Source organism: Chroicocephalus ridibundus, chromosome 16, assembly GCF_963924245.1.
Source record: "Chroicocephalus ridibundus chromosome 16, bChrRid1.1, whole genome shotgun sequence".
Lineage (NCBI taxonomy): Eukaryota > Metazoa > Chordata > Aves > Charadriiformes > Laridae > Chroicocephalus > Chroicocephalus ridibundus.
Window position 1 is genome coordinate 11,669,115 of NC_086299.1, and position 8,963 is coordinate 11,678,077.

Here is an 8,963-nt window from a genome sequence, read left to right on the forward strand (position 1 = left end):
ATAATACGAGGAGGAACAGTCACGCTCAAACTGAAGAACAAGAGTCAGACCTGGCCCTGTCTCTGCAAACTCTGGCTGTGAGAGCACGGTGTGGAAACCTGAGCGCTGCTGCAGATGAGAACAATGTGTGTTTCCATGTTTGTTGGAGTCCTCTGCACAAGAAGGACGTGGATCTGTTGGAAGGGGTCCAGAGGAGGGCCATGAAGCTGCTCAGAGGGCTGGAGCCCCTCTGCTGTGAGGACAGGCTGAGAGAATTGGGGTTGTTCCACATGGAGAAGAGAAGGCGCCGGGGAGACCTTAGAGCCCCTTCCAGTCCCTAAAGGGGGCCTACAGGCAAGGTGGGGAGGGACCCCTGATCAGGGAGTGGAGCCGTAGGACGACAAGAGCCATCAGTGAACAGAGCACACTGTTTCTCATTATCAGAGAGTTTGTTATATGGTGGGGCTTCCTCAGCACGAGACACCGCCTCCTCTGGTGGCATTCCGGAGTCTTTGCCTCAGACTCCTGGGGGTCGACCTCGACTCTCCCCTGGTGCCTTCTGCCAGAGGCTCCAGGTAGGTCCATTGTCCCCGGCTGCAGTGGAGAGCGCATTTTTAATGGACCGTCCTGTTCCGACTGCTCTAAGAGCTACTGCATGCACGGTCTCTTGTTGACTTTCCTCAAAGGCCTGTCGTTGCTCAGGACCCCACCTAAAATCATTTTCCTTTCCAGTCCCTTCATAGAGAGGTTTCGCAATCGGCCTATAACCTGGAATATGCATTCTCCAAAAACCCACAACACCTACCGAAAGTGAGAGGGGCCCTGGGGGGGCCTGGCCTGGGGGTTCTCTCCACTCTGCCCATCTCTGCCTTGCACTGGGGAGCCCCGAGCAGGACACAGCGGCGGGCAAGGAACACCTCCCTCCGCCTGCTGCCAGTGCCCCTCGCCTTGGCCTTCAGCGCTGCTTCCTGGCCTCCAAGCAGACTTGGTGCCGCTGGGCACCACCCTCTGGGCCGGGCCAAGCAGCCGCTTTTCCAGCCACGGCACAGCCCCTCCGCTGGTGTCACGCTCTGGCTGCACGGGCTTAGTCCTCCCCAGCGCAGGACCCTGCGCTCGCCCTTCTTCAACTCCATTTGGTCCCTCTGCCACCTGCTCTCTATGAACGGGAACCTTCAGTCAAAAGCCTTCATTCTGCCTTCATTCAGGACCTTCATTCTACCGGAGCTTCATTTGGGAACCCACGGAGCAGGATCAACAGCAGAGAAAGTGGCAGGGTCCTCCTCAGCCAGGGGCCATTGACGCAGCCCCAAGCCATTGATGCCTCGCCCTTTCCCCTGAGCGTGGGAGCTGGGAGGGAACACCCCATTGGCCAGTTTGGGTCACCTGACCTGCCCAGGCCTTCCCACGGCTGCCGGCCCTGCCCAGGGGAAACACGCCAGTCACCGCCCCTGCTGGCCACAGCAGGCAGCGTGGGCAAAAGGCTCTCCCTGAGCAGAGAGCTGGCTCTGCTGCGCCCCAGCCCAGGGCCGGTGGTTGCTTGCGTGCAGTCCTGAGGCACAGCTCCCTGTTGCAGTGGCCTCCCCAGCCCATCTGCCAGCTCCCCGGGCACTTGAGGGTGCAGCCCAGCAGGGCCCGGCAGGGACTTGGGCATCTGCCGTTTGCTGAAGTGTTGCCTGAGCTCCTCCTCTGCCAGCTGAGCCCAGCAGATCCTCTCGCCCCAAGGGAAGCTCTTCTCTGCTCGGGCCTTTTGCCCAGGTCTGCCGGGCCTGGTAATTCAGTAATTCAGACAGGCAGAGAGAGTTGGGGTTGTTTTTAATTTTAATTTTAAGCCTGTTCCCAGAATTAAGAAGAGCACAGGAATTCCAAGGAGTTTCATGATGGAGGTGGAAGATCCCAATACAAAGGGTGCTATGCTGACAAAGAGCGGAACATATGCGATACCAATTATTAATGCGTAAGTATGGAACTAACTGGACTGACCAAAAGGTGAAGGAGAGAAACCATGCGTAAATGCAGCCAAGTTGGCCGGCATCTGTAACCACGGGGGAGGAAGCATTGCCATTGTATGTTAACCGCAAAATCCGTGATACTTCCTCGTACTAAAATAGGGCGGTCCTACTGTTCATGCCCCTGGAACTTCAGAGCTTGGAAAAGTTTTCCTGTACCTATCGTTAACTTTTTTCTTTTTCCTTCCCCGCCCCACCCTCCAGGGAAGCTTACGCTAGAGGAAAGAAGGAGAAGCCTCCCTTCTTACTAGGGGAGCCATCCTCCTCCTCCTCCTCCTCCACCTCCTCAGACCCTGTTCCAGCTGAGTTGTTATGTCTCATTTGTAAAGAGATAATGACTGATGCAGCCATTATTCCCTGCTGTGGAAACAGTTATTGTGACGAATGTAAGTGTTCCTGCCCTGTTTGTTCATTCCAAACACCACATCTGACTTTCTGAGAGCAGAAACAGAAGATGACAAATTTCTTTGTTACCAGTTCTATTCCATACTTAAGTGTCCGCTGGACAGGAAAGGACTCTTCTCGTATAAAGGACGAAAAAGAAAGACAGAAAGCTTTTTTCCTTTTTTACGTATCTGTTTAAATCCCCTTTACATGCAGACGAGCACGAGGAGAGTGCCTAGCTGCGCAGGTGATTACAGCATTAGATATTGAAAGCATTTAGGTTTTTTCACAGCCCTTTCTCTCACACAAAATCGTGTAGCCAACTCTGGTTGGCTCAGTACAGCCAACCGTACTGTGGTCTGCCACAAACCGATAGCTAGGCATTTAAGCCACATTCTTTTCCACGGGAGAGCTGGTTAAAACCTTCAGAACTCGAGGCTACGGATGTTCTTTTGAGGTGTGTTTTATTCATTAACCTGGAGGGTGGTGCCTGCACCACCACCACATCTAGTGCACCACCACTGCACTAGAGACTGCCAAAAAGAATAGTCGAAACATCCAGGCGCAGCCGTCTTCAAATGTTACGTTAGTGAAATATCAAAACGGCACAGTTTTTTGCTGCGTCCTAGAGATGTGTTACACTATTGAACATTCATCGCTTCGTGCCCTCAATTCAAGACCATATTCCCCCATTAATCATATAAGTCTTTTTACGATTGATTGGAGCCCCCAAAATTTCCTTACGTTGGCTAAACCTACTTTGATGATTCTAATTATGCACAGGCATCAGAACAGCATTGCTGGAATCTGAGGAACACACATGCCCAACGTGTCATCAGACAGACGTTTCCCCTGATGCTTTAATTGCCAACAAGTTCCTGCGCAAGGTAACAGGATGACTTTTACGTAAACTGTAAGAAAAGTCTGTTTGCAAAAAGCCAAAAGGGGAGAAAATGTTAATTTACATCTCCTCAAAAACCGCTAAGTTAAATAGGCTGCATTTACTTTTCAAACCCATTATCTGTTGTTAGAGAAGCTGAGAACTCTTTGGAGACAATGGGGCAAATCCAGGTCGCGCTTTTGTTTAACATGATTGCCTTACTTTCCAATTCGGTGTTAACACTGAAGTATTTTAAATACAGGTACTCTGAGTTACCAGTTGTTACTATCAGCGTTTAAGGCGATGTGTTTGTGTATTTCTATGTTGATTCATTTTAGGATTGACAGCGTGTACAGGACTACACAAGTAATTTTGCTCTGTGGAGGCTTTTGTTCATGCATCTACTGAAGTTTCATATTACCTTGTGGTAAATGTTTTTCTGCCTCTAGGCTGTGAACAACTTCAGCAATGGAACGGGCTACACAAAAGGGCTCCACCAGACCATTCAGCAGCAGCAGCAGCAGCCGCCACCACCTCCACCACCACTCATGACTGTTGCACCTCCTGGACCTTTTCAGTAAGTAAATCTGTAGATCAACATGAATGTGAGAGACACCCAGATGCCAAAGTTAGATTCCTCTTCTTGAGCTTCTCCGCCAGCGATTTATGTCTCATTAGTGACAGTTCCAGATAACTGCGGAAGTTCTGTTTTGTGAAAGTCCTCGCTTTGAATGAGGACACTTTGGTGAGTTGGAAGTGTGCCTCCTGCAAGAATGTTCTCACAAGTATTGCTTGTTTGCTTCCCTTATCAGTCATTGCGTACAGGCTTACCCTGAGAGAGGAACGCTTTTTCCCCAGGAGCCCTTTCATTTGAAGCGGCTAGCAATCCCTAAAGAAACCATTTTGTTATGGCAAACCTTCTTGAGTGCGTTGATTTCTCTTTAATCCTGAGGAAATAACATTTTCATGAAAAGTGTCAAAGCACAGTTATGGGTAAAATAGGCCAGGTGTTTTCACAGAACTTCTTTCTACAGTATTTCTGTCCTCGATCTCATGATAAGTCAGAGTCACCCTCAGTAATACGCAGCGTAGTCAGCGACGCATACCGATTGGATAATAAACACTGAAGCACTGTAAATGTGAAGTATTTACAAACATGACCGTCTAAGTGTGCAACCCATGAAGTCATCGGAAAATACGTGAAAAACCTGTGCTATTGTTCAGGGCTTATATCCTTTGACTGTGTGCCTTGGGTGCAAACAGCCACTCTGTCCAGAAGAGTGTCAGGCTCAGCCGTACCGCTGACTACAAAGGATCACAGTCCAAAAGAACCTCTAAGGCAGCCCCTGAAGTAGCACAGAAACATTTCCTAACAGAATTGCAGTGTTTCCATCTTCCACAACTGAGGCTCTCTCTGGGGGTTAAACGTACTCCAATCCTTTCCTGCGCAGCTACCTGAATGAAATACGTTTCCAGTGAGCTTTCTCTTTAACTGCCAGCAGTCCGCATGGACTTCTCGACAGCGCTGCATTTGGAATCGGCCAACTTCACTTTTGTAAATCTGGTGAAGACTATTTTGTAAATTTTTTTGTCCATTTACAGTAGTCAGCCTTTTCTCACCTTGGACTTCCCATTTCAAGTAGCACTTCAAAAGACTGCTTGAACAATAAAAATTTGGGTTTTTTTTGTAGCAATGCCGCTAGCGTATTACCTCCTGCTGCTCTGGTGACTGCTGCTGAGCCTTCTGCATCTTCCTCGCGGTCAGTCAGCAGTTTGTTGAAAGAGAAGGTAAGTTGTATTTCAACATATGCAGTGATTCTTGCATTTAGTGGAGCTTGTTTTCCAACCGTTTGCATTTACTGACAAGGCCCGTCAGGTTCCTGTACGAAGACAACCAGCATTCCCAAGTCTTCCGGGCCCCCAAGGACAATCAGTGCCCACGACTGGTACGTGACTATAACTTCAGAATTTCTTTAAAAAGATTGCCTTCAGATACACTGAATGGGATTTTCCTCTTTTTCCTCTCCCGACTCCAGAAGGTCATCCAACGAGAGCCAGTACACCTCGCTCAGCAGGTGGTGGACCAGGCTGGGAACTGTAAGTATTCCACAGCAATTCCATATATTACTGCTTGTAACGAGGCCATAACACCTAACTTACACAACCGCTGATTTACAATGAAGAAAGTATGCCCAGATAGCTGTGGAGAATACAAGTGGTCATTAATTTTTAAATGGCTTAATTTGAATTGGCTTTGACAGAGGGAGTCTGTGCTTGCCGTGACATTATTTAACATAAAACCCTGGTACATGATTGAAAAGAGGACTCGGAAAAATGAACGGTTTTTGAGGAAACTGTAGTTACATATAAAAAGGAAATAGAATCAAAGGAAAGCCACCCTTTTGATTGCTGGCCAAACAGAGCTGAAAAACTTGATTTTAGCTGCGATGGGAGTTTCCTATGTAGGGTACTAGCTCACATAGGGCAGAGGTTACAGTAGACAGATGGATAGAATTGGGCAGCAGTTGTTAAGGAGCAGGTGTCTCTCTTACTAAAGCTCTCTTACTAAAGGGGAGGAATGATGCTAAGGAACATACACGGAATAACGTGAAATGGTTCTTTAAAAAATAATAAAAGCAAAACTTGTGAAGAGAAAGCTCAGGGTAGCTGACGTCTTCGATCCCCAAAAATCATGCGGGCGGCAGTCTGAATAGCTCTATTAGTGACGCTGCCAGTACCTTTCCTAGAGTAATGGCAATGGGTCATAGTACTAGAGGCTGAGTTCAGAAGCCGTCACTATCCTTGGTTAGAGCTATGATGTGCAAAATTTTCCTAGGACATCTGGCTAGAAGTGCCCTGTATGTCGGATTGCCGCACAATCCGTCTTTTGCCGTATTTTGCATCTTGTACAAATTGCCAAATCAGTAGTGAAGTTAAATCGACTGAGCGGGCATTTTAAAATTGACCTTTACTGTCTTCAGGCTGAATCGTGTCTTCTTGATGTTTGATAGTGCACTGTAACCATTAAGACTTGCTCTCTTGGCGTCTTACTGCACCAAAAAGGATTTGCACTGCGTGTCGTGCCCGAGTAGTGAAACACGTGTGCCTCCACGTACCAGCAGAAGCCAGTATACGGCACCTTCAATCAATAGCTGCGGTCGTTCATGTGACAGAAATGAGTGGATATAGACTTACCCTTCCTCTATGCTTTTACACTATCAAAGCAGCAGGTGTTCTGTCTTGTAAGCAGAAACTTTTACATGTTATCACGTTCTTCAATCGGCAGTAGTGTTATGTCAGCAGCTGAAAGCAGCTTTGACATAAGCATATGGAGAGGGGAAAAAAAACCCAAACAACTAATTTTGGGAGGAAAAAAACCAAACGGGAGAGTGACTGGTGTGAATTAACTTCATTTATTGTTTTTGTGTTGGTTTTTTTCTTAGGTCCAATTCTCCCTATAGGGCTTCATTTCACTCTAGAAGTTCGTATACCCACGCCAAGTCAAGATCAGGTTCTTCCCACTCTGGCTCCTACTCTCGATCCATTAGTCGTTCCCGTTCTCCTTCCTTCTCACGATCACCACCCTATCCAAGAAGAGGCAAAGAGAAGCGTCGTAACTATCGCTCTAGGTCAAGGTCACACGGTTATCACCGTTCAAGGTCACGGTCACCCCCATACAGAAGATACCATTCACCATAAAGGTCTTCAGCGTTTAGAGGCCAGTCTCCCACTAAACGGACTACACCTCAAGGGGATGGAGAAAGGCAGTACTTTAACAGATACTGAGAAGTTCCCCCCTATGATATGAAAGTTTACCATGGCAGATCTGTTGACCTCAGAGATCCATCTGAAAAGGAGAGTTACAGAGAATGGGGAAAGAACTATAGAGAATGGTATGAAAACTTTTACAAGGGCTTTGCTGTTGGCGCTCAACCTCGACCACCAGTAAATAGAGAGACCATTTCTCCAGATAGGTTTGGTCCACCTGGGACCGGACGAGAGAATTTGCCATATGCTGGGGGATGCAGGGAAGGCTATCCTGGTGGGCAAAGCCACAGAAGTCATAATGGAGACGGACATGACCCTGAAAAACCTCCTGGAAGAGCGCGCCACGGCATCACAGATCCACCAAAATCAAATAAGAAGGACATGGAATATCCACTGGAAGATGGCAAAGGAAACGAATGTAAAAAACACTGGAAGAGAAGAAAAGGGGACGAGAATAAAGGATTTCCCAATGCTGAGTTTTTAGCAGGTGTGAGAAAAGCAAGAGAGCCAGTAACAGCAGAAGACGTTAAAAGAGGCTCTCTGTTCACACTCCCAGACAGAGATGACACCACTCCTGTGCGAGACGAGCCTTTGGAAGCAGATTCTATTGCTTTCCAATCGGTGTCTGAAAAGGAGAAAAAAGAGAAGGAAATGCAAAGATGAAAGTAGAGGTGGCCGTTCCTCCCAAGAAAGACAACACAGCTAAAGCTTCCCAAGAGAAGCTGGACACCGATCGTGAAGAATCTCCCAGTATTTCACAGGAACCTCCTGTGAAAAAAAGTGAAGGAGGGGTTGCCAAGGACAATGAGAAGGCTCTTGTTACCCCATGGAAAGTTCACCCAGAATTGACAAAAATGACCCAGAAACCAGGCCAGCCAAGGAGGAAAAGGCCAAGAAAGACCATCCAAAAGAAACCAAGTCGGACAAGCCCTCCAACAAAGAGCATAAGTCAAAAAACCTGCTGAAAACAGCAAACCTTCTGATGCAAAACCCGAAAAAAGAAGAAGAGAAGGAGATAAAATGTTTGACAAGGACCATCATTGCGTTTTGTCATCAAGACCATGGAGCAGTATAATAATGACATAACAGCCCCCGCTGAAGACGTCTGTTGAAGTAACGTGTCTGCAAAACATGAGGAAGCTGCAGGAAAAAATCCTAAAGAGCCGAAAGACAAGGGGTTGTTCAGCCTGCAGAAGATAAGGCCCGGAGGAGACCTTATAGCAGTCTTCCAGTCCATGAAGGGGGCGTACAGGAAGGTTGGGGAGGCTGTCTTCATCAAAGCATGTAATGATAGGATGAGGGGTAACGCTTTCCCCGGGGTAACTCCGGAAAATGGGGTAACCTCTTGTTGGAGGTGTCCCTGCCTAGGGCAGGGGCCTTTGAACTAGATGATCTTGAAGGTCCCTTCCAACCTGAACCATTCTATCATTCTATAAACCCCACCCACGGGACACAAAAACCCCTCAATATCCCCCATAGGGAACCCCAAAAGACCTATGGGATCCTCCCAAGTTGTATTGACCTCTACATGTCTACCTATGTGCTCCTTTGTGCTAGAATTGTGTGTTTTCTAGAGACTGCCAGCAGCATTGCATTCTGTCTTATTGTATGGGGTTGAAAATGCAAATACTAAATGGGAAGACGATTAGGATTCTGTTGCAGTTCATGTATTTCCAACAAAACTTCCAATCCCGTGTATTCGTGGCATTTTTACTGGCATCGGTGGAAAGAGGTGGTTTGCATTTTGAGGTTCCATTCCGCTTTCTGGCTGGCTTTGCAAAACTGACTTAAGCATGTGAACTGAGGAGATGTGGGCCTTGAACCTGGTAGCGTTGCTGCTTCCAACCACTAGCTCTTGAGAGAGCTTCTGTTAAACACAAGTGTTTTTCGGGTACCAAGCTTCCAACGCGAGGCTGGCAAGAAGTTTTCTTTTCTAGCTAGGGTAG

The 8,963-nt window shown here is 47.5% G+C and overlaps 1 pseudogene; it reads left to right on the forward strand.

Moving 5' to 3' along the window:
- The first annotated feature begins 1,805 nt into the window (after positions 1–1,805).
- On the forward strand, positions 1,806–8,103 carry LOC134524283 (E3 ubiquitin-protein ligase RBBP6-like; annotated as a pseudogene).
- Positions 8,104–8,963: the final 860 nt, after the last annotated feature.